The 12487-nt window shown below is 43.3% G+C and overlaps 1 protein-coding gene across 3 annotated transcripts in view; it reads right to left on the reverse strand.

Annotated features, from left to right (window-relative positions):
- The window catches only part of LOC123575781 (myelin associated oligodendrocyte basic protein), a 49725-nt gene extending 37509 nt beyond the window's left edge, over positions 1–12216 (reverse strand). For 2 of the 3 annotated variants that reach the window (XM_045436474.1, XM_045436476.1), the window contains exons 1-2: positions 12085–12216; positions 4711–4789 (exon numbers count right to left, since the gene is read on the reverse strand). The gene's annotated coding sequence lies outside the window, so the exon portion shown is untranslated. Of the gene's footprint in view, positions 1–4710; positions 4790–11903; positions 11991–12084 lie in introns of all 3 variants that reach the window. The other variant, XM_045436475.1, reaches the window with a different exon arrangement.
- Positions 12217–12487: the final 271 nt, after the last annotated feature.

Genomic DNA, 12487 nt, shown 5'->3' on the forward strand with positions numbered 1-12487 from the left:
GGGAGACGAAACGAAAGCAGACCAATAACCCCAACGAGAATAATAATCGCAAACTCATGTTAGGAGATACCAGCCAGGCACTGTTCAAAGGCTTTATGTGTGTAACTCACAGAACCCTCACCCCCTCACAGTAGCTCTCACAGTAGCAAAGATACAGAGAAGTCAGAAAAACAACCCCAGGACACAGAACTAGCAACTGGATCCCCAGGATCCCAACCAAGGTAAGCTAGCCCATGTTCCTAACCTTGACACTCCGTGGCTTCTCACACAGTGGACGTGAAGGGAAAGAAGAGAAATCATAAGCACAACGATGTCATAGAACAAAAGATGCCACGAAGTTACAAGGCAAAAGACCTGTGCCATGACAGAAGAAAAATACAGGAACACAATGAAAGGGCAGCGTTTTCATAATCAGAATGTTGAAGGAAAAAAAACAACAGACGATAATTTTTTTTAAATATGAAAACAGGCACAAAACAGGAAAAAGAGGACACTTTAAAAGCCACTAGTTGTATACACACGTGGGGCTGGAGGAGTCAAGAAAATGACAGCGAGGAAACGTAATAGATGCCCATTCCAATTGACCTCCCTCTAAAAAAAAGGAGTGATAAGGGAAATCGGGGAACAGGGTCTGGGCTGGAGTTCAAGGCGCACCAGGGAGGAATGCACGGGGGCGCTTTGCGGAAGAGATGTTTCTGGAATAAAACCCGGGCGGGGGGCAGAGGCCTCACTGCAGACCAGGGCTTCGTTCAGCTACCACAGCCTTCCAAAGCTCCTCCGCTCTGGAAAACAGTTATCACTGCAGTGCTTAGCCATGGCACGCTTAGCACCTTCCTCACAGACCTTTAACGGTTCCTAAAGCCTTGCTCATTGTCTCAGGCCGAGGGTAATGCTTTCCTCTGAGTGTCGATTTGCGCGCTAAAAGGCAATGGCTTCCGAGTGGCTTAGTCCGCAGCAGCAAAAATACATGCAGAAAGTAAACTTGGGTTGTAACCACTGCGTGCTGTCTCTAAGGAGGCCTTTATCCGTTTGACCTCCTTTATCCGTGTGTCTCTCTCCTTGGCAACCAAGATGTCTACAAATCGGTAGAAGGAACGTTGAGCGGTGGATTCTTGAACTGGGAAACCGGTTCCCGGTAATGGAAAATTTCATCTAAATATTTATTTTGATTCAGGGTGCTTTTCCACAGAGAGCATCATCTTGCCAAACTCCGACACTGACTTGGGGAACGGCTGACGCTATAAAAATAACAGCATAGAAGTGCCTCCATTATCTTGGGGTTGACAACCCATCTGGGGAGACAGAGCAAAGCCCGCATTGCTTTGCTCTGTGCCAGGGGACAAGGACAAAGGACAGTGGCCCCAGGACCACCCTACTCACACACCACTATCTCGTACACTTGTGCAGAGCCCTTTCTGACAACAAACGCTACCTGACTCCAGCTGTTCTAGGAAAAGGAACAAGTGTGACCCAAGTTTGATATCCTTAGCACATAGATACTATATTTAGCAAATGTTTTGGGGGTAAAAACCTTGCTTGTTATAGCGGAGCCACAGAAACGTGTAAGAACAGTAGTTTTCTGAATGTAATTTTAATAACATGACATTCTTTCTTCTAAAAAGTATGCAACACATTGTTTTAACTTATGGGTATGTGAACTTTACACTAGAATTTTATATGGATCAATAAGTCCACAATTTTCTATAACCGGGGGGGGGGGGGGGAGGGGGGTGGTGGGCAGGAGGGTCCAGGAGAAAGAACCAAAGGCATGAGTTTGTCTCCTCATGTATCCATTTCCCTACTCAACAGAGTCTTTCCCCAGTTACAAGGCAAACGCCTTGCTTCTTAGTTAATATGGCACACAAGACTCCTCATAATTTGGTCTTTGCCCACCTTTTCCCTGTACAGAGAACCCATCTTCCAGATTTGCATTATCTTATAGAGAAACTTAAATGTTAATTTGGCCTGTGGTCATAGCAAGGGGGTAAAAGGAAGAACCTAGATTACCTGATCAGCTGATTTATTGTTCCACTGACCACTCGGGGAAGGTGAGAGCTGTGAAGCTGCCTTGGGTTCTCCAAGGGCATCAGTTTCAGGGAGACAGAGAAAAGAACCAGCCAGAAAGAAGCTGAAATAAGCACCGGCTGTTGACTACCCTTTCCCTAAATTTTGTGTCCAGGGACACAGTGTGAATCACCCAACAGCAGCTACGCTGGTAGACTCCCTCAGATGGATGAAATGCCACTTAGCTTTGTTCCATTTTGCAATTTATTTCCTTCCATCTTTATATTTACTTATTACATTGAAATCACTCATCTAACCAAAGAAGCAGGAAGGGGAGTCAAGGATGAGTCCAAGGTGTGTAGTTCAAGGAACTGGCTGAGCAGCAGAAGCATCTACCAGAAGAGAAGTTTTAGGGGAAGAGGCTGACTCATGAGTTGAGTTGTAGGTGCACTTGAGTTGGGGTGTTTGAAGGGCATCTAGGCTGAGATGTCAAGTGAGCATTTCAAAGAAGATGGAATTTAAGTTGTGGGGGTATAGGGAACAACGGAAGCCCTGGGATGGGATTGCCCTGGCATCAGACTGTGGAGTGAGGAGAGGGTGGGGTGTGCCTGGGGGCCCTCCCGTGTTTCCAGGCAGGCAGAGGAGAGGTGATCGGCAGAGGGTAAAGAGAAGAATTGGGGGCGGGGGAGGTAAACTGGGCTGTGTGGTATTGTGGGAGCCAAAGGGAAGGAGGGTTTCCAAAGAGTGAGTGGACACCTTGGTGGAATGATTCTGAGAGGTGGTGTAGTAGGAGGACCAGAAAAAGCGCATTGAATTAAGTGATACAGAGGTAACTGGTGACTTTGACAAGAACTGTTTGCATGGCGTGGTTGAGACAGAAGGTAGATTAGAGATTAGTGGATTTGTGGGGCTGAAGGCATGGAGAGACACTGTAGGCAACTCAGGCCAGAGATCTGAGAATGAAGGGCAGGAGAGCAGTGGTAGGGAGAGGAAGATGTAGTTTCCAGACTTTGGGCAAGCGGAGGGGTGACTGGTCAATTTGTTGATTTGGGGGGGGGGGTTGTTGTTATAATGAGACAGATAAGAGCAGCATGAGTGCCGATGGGAAGGGACTAAGAGACGAAGAGACTGAAATCAAACAAGAGAGAAAGTAATTAGTGTCCTTGAGGAAACCCCGAGGAGACAGGAGTGCAGAGCACACGCAGAAGGCAAGAGGGAAAGCAGTTGGCTGTATGAAGTTCCCACCGAATGGATTCCATTTTTCCAGTGAAATGGGAGGCAAAAGAAGCTGAGAATGAGACGGTTGGAGATTTGAGAAGAATAACACACGTTTAAAAGAGATTTTGTAGGGGCACCTGGGTGGCTCAGTTGGTTGAACGTCCGACTCTTGACTTCGACTCAGGTCACGATCCCAGGGTGGTGGGTTCGAGCCCCGCCGTGGGCTAGATGCTGAGCATGGAGCCTGCATGGGATTCTCTCTCTCTCCCCCTCTTTAAATAAATAAATGAGATTCTGTAGACATTTGAAGGTCAGGCTGCCAGGTAGTTTAGACGGCCTGGGTGGGGGTCACAGACTATTCATGTGTAGTGATAGAGGTAGCCTTCTGCCTCACTGTGTTTTTCCCCAGTTGTTCTCAGTAGCCAGGGTGCAGACAGGGCAAAGACACATGGTTCATCTAAGGACGGTATTTGCCAGAGAATTTGCAGGAAAATCATTGACATGATGGATTCCAGAATCTACCAGTAATAGGACGAAAATAGAAAGGGGCAACTGAGGAATCGATACATAGAGGGACGGGGAGACGGAAGGGAAAGTCAACTCAAAGCACCTGGCCGAAGAACAGTGGTCATGGGGAATGTAACAGAGCAGGTTGAAAGAAAGGAAGGCTGTAAATGAAATGCTAGATGTTGGCACCATTTGATTCAGAAATGGAGTCGTTTCGAGTATTGTTGAGTGCCGTAGCATGCGACGGACAGATGAGGCAGACTGGGTAATTGACTGGAGTAGTGAGTAGTTCATTCACAGGAACATTGAAGTCATGTGGGCTGATGGATGGAGTCAGAGCAGAGAGGGATGGGGAGGCTGACCACAGAAACATCGGTGGAGGAGGCGTGACTGGAGGCCAAGTGAAGACGGGCACAGGGAAGGGAGCACAAGCTTCCAGGTGGGGAAGACCAGCTAGGGAGTGAAGGAGTAGTGGTCTGAAAGTGGCAATGAGGAGGACACCTTCTCACTCCACTCTGGAGCCACTTGGAGCGTACATGTCCCCCATTTGACTGGCTGGCAGATGAAGCCTTGTTATCAGAGGACTGTCCCGGTTCAGTTAAGACAAAGAAATAGAAGGAATCCCCCGAGTAGGGTTTAAAGACAGGGGAAGGAAGTCTCTTTTTCACAGAATGGCTCCTCCCCCATGCATAGGACATGAGTTTGCCAAAAGTGGACAAATGGTGGCCGGGGTCATGGTCCCTTTGCTGTAGAGAAGTGTTTTTGTTCTTTTTTTTTTTTCATATTTGTATGTCCCCAAATCCAGGATACTGTGAAACACCTGCAATAGTTTCTTTTTTTTTTTTTTTAAGCATTCAACTCTTATGGAAAGTTTGATTGCTCAGTCTTTTGCTGATTCTGCTTTGACGTTTTGAATACTAGGAATCATTATACAATAATTTAGATGCAGACCCAAAAGAGTGTAAGAAATTCATTTTGTACCTGTGTTTTCATCCGTACACGTCTGGCGATTAGATCTCTGTTATGAGCTTGTCTTGGTATCATTTGCTCCTTTTTTCCCCTGAAAGTGAAGCAATAGAATGCATTCTGGTTAATTTGGGGTTTTGGTTATTGAAGTTGTCATAAATCCAAATGTGCTATACACAGAGCTTCACTCTCACTGCCCTAAGGATTATGATGTTCAATTTAGATGTGAACTGTCAGTTGGGGGCTAGGGAGAGGACAGCATTACAAAATGGCAGGCAAACTTTTTAAAGACCATCTTATCATTATAGAGGAAAAGTGCTATATGTCCAGCTAATTCACTGTCATTAAGGAAAAACTCTTCAGTCACTTCTCCTAGTAAATCTGGAGCTTTATGACAAATCTGGTGTTTTGCTTATAACACTAATGAATGAAATTCCTAAAATACATGAAATGTTGGAGTCTGGCTTTAAAAATGCAAGCCATAGCAATTAAGTGTCTCAGGAAGAGAGTTAGACTGTCCTCCTCCAGTACAGCTCCTGAGGAGAGACGTTAAAAACTCAATGAAGGAATCCAATTTGATATGACATTAAATTGAGAATTTCAGAATATCAGTTTTGTTTTCCCATGCAATATGGAGATCTGTGACCATCCATAACCATCTGTGCCCTTCTTTCTTAATATATATCAAATCCTGGAAGAGTCGTTGGAACAAAGGGGTCTTATAGTTCCAAAAAATAACCTGCAAAAGAAACCTGTAATTCCCATTAGTTGTTCTTTTAAGGTTCCTGGACCCAATCCCAATGTTGTGGAGGGAGGGGTGTCCTCCCACCACGCACACAACACCAAGCAATTCTTGGACATCAGCAGGGTGTCGGGGAATTCAAGTCAGTTCTGACGCTACTCGGAAACAGCATCAGATTCCACAGGTTAAGAGTTCTGTTCCACAAGACTGTCTCTCACCCCCCCCCCATTTCAGACTCCAGACCCGTGGCAAACCCCAGGATGTTACCTGTGCTTCTACAAAGTGGCTACAGCACTCACAGAACCCAGGGAAACAGTTATTACATTTCAACAGCCAAGTGAAGAGATACAGATGACAAGGTTTGGGGGGAAAGGGGTGGAGCTTCCCTGCCCTCTCCAGGCACTTTGCTGCCCCACATCTCCAAGCATTCACCAACTGGGAAGGTCTCCAAGCCTTTGGGGTTTTAGAGAGGTTTCGTTATACAGTCATGGTTGACTAAGTCACTGGCCATTGGTCAACTCCCTCCAGCGGCTCTCTCCCCAAGGTCGGGGAGTAGGACTGAGAGTTCCATCCCTCTAATCACCTGGTTGGTTCTCATGGCAACCAGGCAGGTCCTTAGGGTACCTAAGGGCTTTCCCAACTCACCTCATTAACATAACAAAAGACACCTTTATTGCCCTTATCCTAGGAAATTCCAAACGTTTTAGGAGCTGGGAGTCAGAAACTGTAGATAAAAACCAAATACACAACAGAAATTTATTTTGGCCATTTGAATGACCAAATGTATATTTCTTGTAAATCACAATATCACAGTTGTCTTGGTTCATAATTTGTCTTAGTTGACAGCTAATCATTGTAATAATGATGGAATTGACAATTCTGTGTCACTAACTGTAAAAATTATTGTAAGATTGCTCCGTCAAATCAGATGATCATGTTCCTTTTAAATTTAAATTAAGTTAAAAAAAAACTTTTTATTTTCACATTTATTTATTTATTTTTGAGAGACAGAGAACAAGTGGGGGATGGGCAGAGACAGAAGGAGATACAGAATCCAAAGCAGGCTCCAGGCTCTGAGCTGTCAGCACAGAGCCTGGACAGCCCCACGCAGGGATCGAACTCACAAACCGTGAGATCATACCTGAGCTGAAGTCGGACGCTCAACCGACTGAGCCACCCAGGCGCCCCAATTTCCAAAGCAGGCTCCAGGCTCTGAGCTGTCAGCACAGAGCCTGGACAGCCCCACGCAGGGATCGAACTCACAAACCGTGAGATCATACCTGAGCTGAAGTCGGACGCTCAACCGACTGAGCCACCCAGGCGCCCCAATTTAAATTAAGTTTTAAAAAGTACATTGCAAAGGGGCGCCTGGGTGGCTCAGTCCGTTGAGCGTCCGGCTTTGGCTCAGGTCGTGATCTCATGGCTCATGAATTCAAGCCCCGAGTTGGGCTCTGTGCTGATGGCTGGGAGCCTGGAGCCTGCTTCGGATTCTGTGTCTCTCTCTCTCAGTCCCTCCCATGCTTGCACTCCCTCTCTCTCTCTCTTAAAAATAAATAAATATTAAAAAAACTTTTTAAGTACATTGCAAAAATAAACTATTGAGACTACACTAAAATAAAAACCTTTTGCACAGGGAAGGAAACCATCAACAAAATGAAAAGCCAACATACCGAAAGGGAGAAGATATTTGCAAATAACATACCTAATGAAAATGAGATTTCAAGATACAGCAAGCGAGCCGAGATAAAGGATCTCTTTTAAAAAAAAAAAAAAATAGGGCAGGGATGCAGGTACCTACCTAGCTCAGTCAGTAGAGCATTCAACTATTGATCTTGGGGTTATAAATTTGAACCCCAAGTTGGCTGTAGACATTACTTAAAAATATAAACCTTTAAAATGAAATAAAATAGGGCCAGGAGGCCATAAGGGAGAAGGAATTTATGCACGTTCTCCTGAAGGAACTGTGAACTCTTCGCCAGCTACAAGCCCTAGGGCTTCCTTCCTCACCAAGACACCAGAATCTTCACCATTCTTCAACTTCCAAAGGAGCCAGTGAGATTTGACACGTCTCAATCCTTCATTTGCATATCAACCCAACCAATCCCAGCTCACCTCGTTCCAATCCCTGTTTTGCATAACAGACCTGACTGAGAACTGCACTTGTAACCTTTTGCCTTTATAACCCTGTCCCCTCTTAGTCTTTCTCTGAACATAATTCAGGTTTCTATCTGAATCTGTGTTTCCCTTATTACAATTCTACTTGCTCGGATACGTGCCTCTTAAATTTTCAGTGAATTCTTATTTGGTCAACACCCATAAGGGGTTAATATCTTAAATACAAAGAGAACTTACACAACTCAACACCCCCCCCCCAAAAAAAGAGGAATAATCCAATTTAAAAATGGGTAGAGGACCTGAATAAGCATTTTCCCAAAGAAAACATACAGGTGGCCAACAAGACGCATGAAAAGATGCTCAACATCTCTACTCACCAGGGAAATGCAAATCAAAATTGCAATGAGATACCACCTCACACCTGTCAGAATGGCGAGTATCAAAAAGACAAGAACAGGTGTCGGTGAGCGTGTGGAGAAAAGGGAACCTTCCTGCACTGTTTGGGGATTGCAAATTGGTGCAACCGCCATGGAAAACAGGACGGAGTTTCCTCAAAAAGTTAAAAATAGAAGTACCATACGACCCAGTAGTTCCACTAGGGGTTATTTGCCCAAAGAAAATGAAAACACTAATTTGAAAAAGTATATGCACCCCACATTTATTGCAGCATTATTTATAATAGCCAACATATGAAAGTAACCCCAGCGTCCCTTGATAGATGAATGAATAAGGATGTGGTACATACATATCCATGCAATGGAATATAACTCAGCTATAAAAAAGAATAAGATCTTGTCATTTGTGACAACATGGATGGACCTAGAGGGTATTATGCTGAGTGAAATGAGTCAGACAGAGGACGACAAATACTAGATGATTTTACATCTAAATGTGGAATCTAAAAAATCAAAACAAACGAAGAGGTACTCTCCCTTAAAGAATATTTCAAATGAGTACATGTAGAAGCAATGAGGGAAATAGAAAATCATCATTAGAATACCTGGGGACGCACAGGACTTCTCTATGAGTATATCTTTCATACACAAACCAACCAATCGAGAGCCTACCCTTGTCAATTACCCTCTTTATCAAGGTCCTGCAGATTAAGCCAGTGTTCCTGTCCTAAACACCCCAAGACCAGGAACCAGACAAATCAGAAGAGCCCTTCTCAACAGGCCTTCCCAGAACCCACTGAAATTATTCAAACTAGCTCATCCTGAATTTACCTAGCCTGTTTACACTGCCTTACCCAGTCCTCCCTCCAAAACACACAATAAAGCTCTTGCCCAGGCTTTCCCCTCATTCCCTCTGGCTTCTGATCACCCTGGTGCTTCCTCATGTGGCCCTGCATGGTCAGGCATATGCCCTCCTTTTGGTAACTGTGAGTAACAATCTTATCAACGGCAATCATCTTCTGATCTGCTGCCCTCCTCAAGCCTAAATAAAAACAAAATCCTGAGTACACTTTTAAACAGACTGGTCTTTTACTCACCCAGAGCACAGCTAATACCTCCAAGTTTTTACCTGTACATTAGGGGTAACAGGGTTACAGAAATCAGAGAGGCCTGCACAGCCAAAAAGAGGTCACTTTTGGAGCCTACACAATGGAACCTAATCCTAGGGTCCCAGCCCAGCCCAGCCCAGCAGACTTCTATATTGTGGAAAGAAACTCAATTCCCATCCATAAGACTCTTCTGGCCTTCCAAGGCTTCCATGTCCTGGCCCCCAATTCTTTTGGCTAAGTGAGAGAAGGAGGACCTCATTTTTCAACCCAACTCATTATGGGAACACATAATCCTCTAAGTAAAAATCATTTTTTCAAACTCCAGGGTGACTTCCAGATAAGACAATCAAAACAGCTAATGCTACATTTTCCCAAAAGCTGAGTTCCTCCATAGTAAATAGTTGTATGTCCAGAACTCTAAATTTCTTTTTTTTTAATTTTTTATTTAAAAAAAATTTTTTTAACGTTTATTTATTTTTGAGACAGAGAGAGAGAGAGCATGAACAGGGGAGGGTCAGAGAAAGAGGGAGACACAGAATCCGAAACAGGCTCCAGGCTCTGAGCTGTCAGCACAGAGCCCGATGCGGGGCTCGAACCCACGGACCGCGAGATCCTGACCTGAGCCGAAGTCGGATGCTCAACCGACTGAGCCGCCCAGGCGCCCCCAGAACTCTAAATTTCTAATCTAATTCCATATTAGGAAAGAAAATATCTATATACCTCATCCAGGGAACAGTCCGGTTAAAGCCATAATACATTTACTTGACTACAAAGATCATATAAGAAGTTAACAACTGCTTTACATTTATGTTATGATGACTTCAGCATTTTCTCTAGAGGGAAAAAATGGATGCTTTCTATTTGGAAATCTTAAGAATCTATTTAAATAACTTTCCCAAAAGAGAGGAAGTCTGTTGAGAAGTTAGTCTCCACCTTCAGAATGATAAAACTGTCAGTCACCTCCAAACAGAAGTTTTCTCACAAATAAAATGAAATTTCTTTCTTTTCTAGCACTCTGCCAAGGTGCTAAAGGTCACCAGCAGGCCTGGAGTGGCTATCCAAGACCACTCTTTGTGAACTGTATGTTTTCAGTGGATGCTTAGAAAGAAACAATCACATTCACGAAATGAACACTCATAAAGCAGTAGACATGAATCTAGCACATGCAAAGAATCTACGTTAAAAACTTCACTATATACCTACCAAGTTCATGTACATACTGTTGCAATTGTTATTTTTAACAAAAGGGCAGCACTTACACACTTTTGGTGAATACTTGAGAGTTATCTGTAAAAGCGCTAGATTTTAGATTTTGTGTGTGTGTGTTTTCTTGTAAGATTTTAGGTACTCCTTTAAATTTTTTTTAATGTTTATTTATTTTTGAGAGAGAGAAAGACAGAGGTGAGCAGGGGAGGGGCTGAGAGAGAGGGAGACACAGAATCCGAAGCAGGTTCGAGACTATGAGCTGTCAGCACAGAGCCCAAAGCGAGGCTTGAACTCATGAACTGTGAGATAATGACCTGAGCCAAAGTCAGACACTTAACTGACTGAGCCACCTAGGCGCCCCGAAGAACTCATTTAAAATTCTAGTTACCATTAGCAAACCCAGACCCCAAGTTAGAACTCTGTACAATCAGATTCAAGGATAAATTTGGAGACATACAGCCTGAAATGCAAGCATATTCCTTACAAAACTGCCTAATCTGGACCTAATCATGTGAAGACATCAGATCAAACCTATACTGAGGGACATTTAACCAAAGAAAAGGCCTATACTCTTTAAATTTCTCTATACTCTTTAAATTTCTAAATTTCTCAAGGTCATGAACGAGAATGACTGTCTCAGGTGCTCTTCCAGACTAAAGGACACTATAGACACATGGCAAGTAAAGTGACGCATGATCTGGAACTGAAACCTGGGACAATTGACAAAATCTACGTGGCTGTGGATTAGATAACAGTATTTTCTCCATGTTGGTTTTCAGTTTTGATCGTGTCTGGAAATTCATCTCAAATGGCTTAGAAAAAAATACATATATGTGTATATAGAGAAAAAGGAGAGAGAATGACAAAAAAAAAATGTGGTAAAATGTCAACATTTGGGTGATCTGAATACATCTGGAATTTTTGTACGGTTTGCAGTTTTTCTGCAAATCTGAAACAATTTCTTAAAGCAGACTGAACACTCAACATGGGGCTCGAACTCACAACCCCAAGATCAAGAGTTGCACGCTCTACCAGTTGAGCCACCCAGGCGCCCCCGAAACAATTTTTAAAATCCACTCACGAAGGCATTCTCCCGCTAATCCAAATAAACATAAAATAGCATAGCTATACATATAACAGTGATCTGTTTTTTTTCCTTCCTGTTTGATTTGACAAAGCAGAAAAAATTATTTTCCCTATTTTTCACCTAGTACTCTAGCCAAGTTAATTGTTTTATTCCCATGACACATAATCTTTTCTTTCCTTGCTCTACCCCCCACACACTGGAAAACTCTGGTTTCTAAGAGATTCTGCACAAGATTGAGCTTTAACATCTTTCCATTTAAGGTTGTTAGTCTACAGGGAGCAAAATTCTAACAAGATTTGGGCTTTCTTGTTCCATGAGTATCCCCCATACATAAACCCAGCTGCATGAAGGAAGACTTTTTCCTAGATAAGAAGAAAACAACTCATTTTCAAATCGTGACAAATAATAAACGCATACATAGAAAAAGAAGTTAATGGCTCCATTAATCTAGTTCCAGGAACATCAGTCTTTAAACCCGAAAGAATCTGAGTTAGGGTTTGGAACCTTTTCCCCAGGCTCAGACAATTCCCATTCCAGGAGGGCCCTCTGCTCACATTAGAATAACCTTGGTGTCCTCTGCTCTTGTTTTCTCCACCATCTTATGTTCTCCCGATCTTGACTGCTATTACGCCAAACTGCCCCTGGAATATAATGAAATGGCCCATACCAAAATGTGCACTTGCCACTTGAAGATGAAGTACAACCTGAAGATGAAAACCTATGGAATTCCCTTACCTTCGAGTAGCAGTTGTATGAAAGAAGCTCCACTGGATCGGGTCCCTGGGGGGGTTGAGGCTACCTCAATGCATGCAGAATATATAGGGAGAGATTATATATCCGGGTTTTTCATTACACAAGGTATTTTTGATGGGTTCTCAGCCAAGATCCACTTAAAAACAAAAGCCACACAAAGACTACAAAAAGGCCACACAAAGTTTAAACAAAAGGCTAAAGAAAGACCAAACAAAAGCCAAAGAAAGTTTAAACAAAGAGTGAAACAAAGACAAAACAAAGGCCAAACAAAGACAAAAACAAAGACAAAAACAAAGGGCAAAGGAAAATCTAAACAAAAGCTAAGCTGAGCTACAGCCATACTATACACACACACAAACCCACACATATGCGCACCCCACATCCA

The sequence above is a fragment of the Leopardus geoffroyi genome, chromosome C2 (genome assembly GCF_018350155.1).
Source record: "Leopardus geoffroyi isolate Oge1 chromosome C2, O.geoffroyi_Oge1_pat1.0, whole genome shotgun sequence".
Lineage (NCBI taxonomy): Eukaryota > Metazoa > Chordata > Mammalia > Carnivora > Felidae > Leopardus > Leopardus geoffroyi.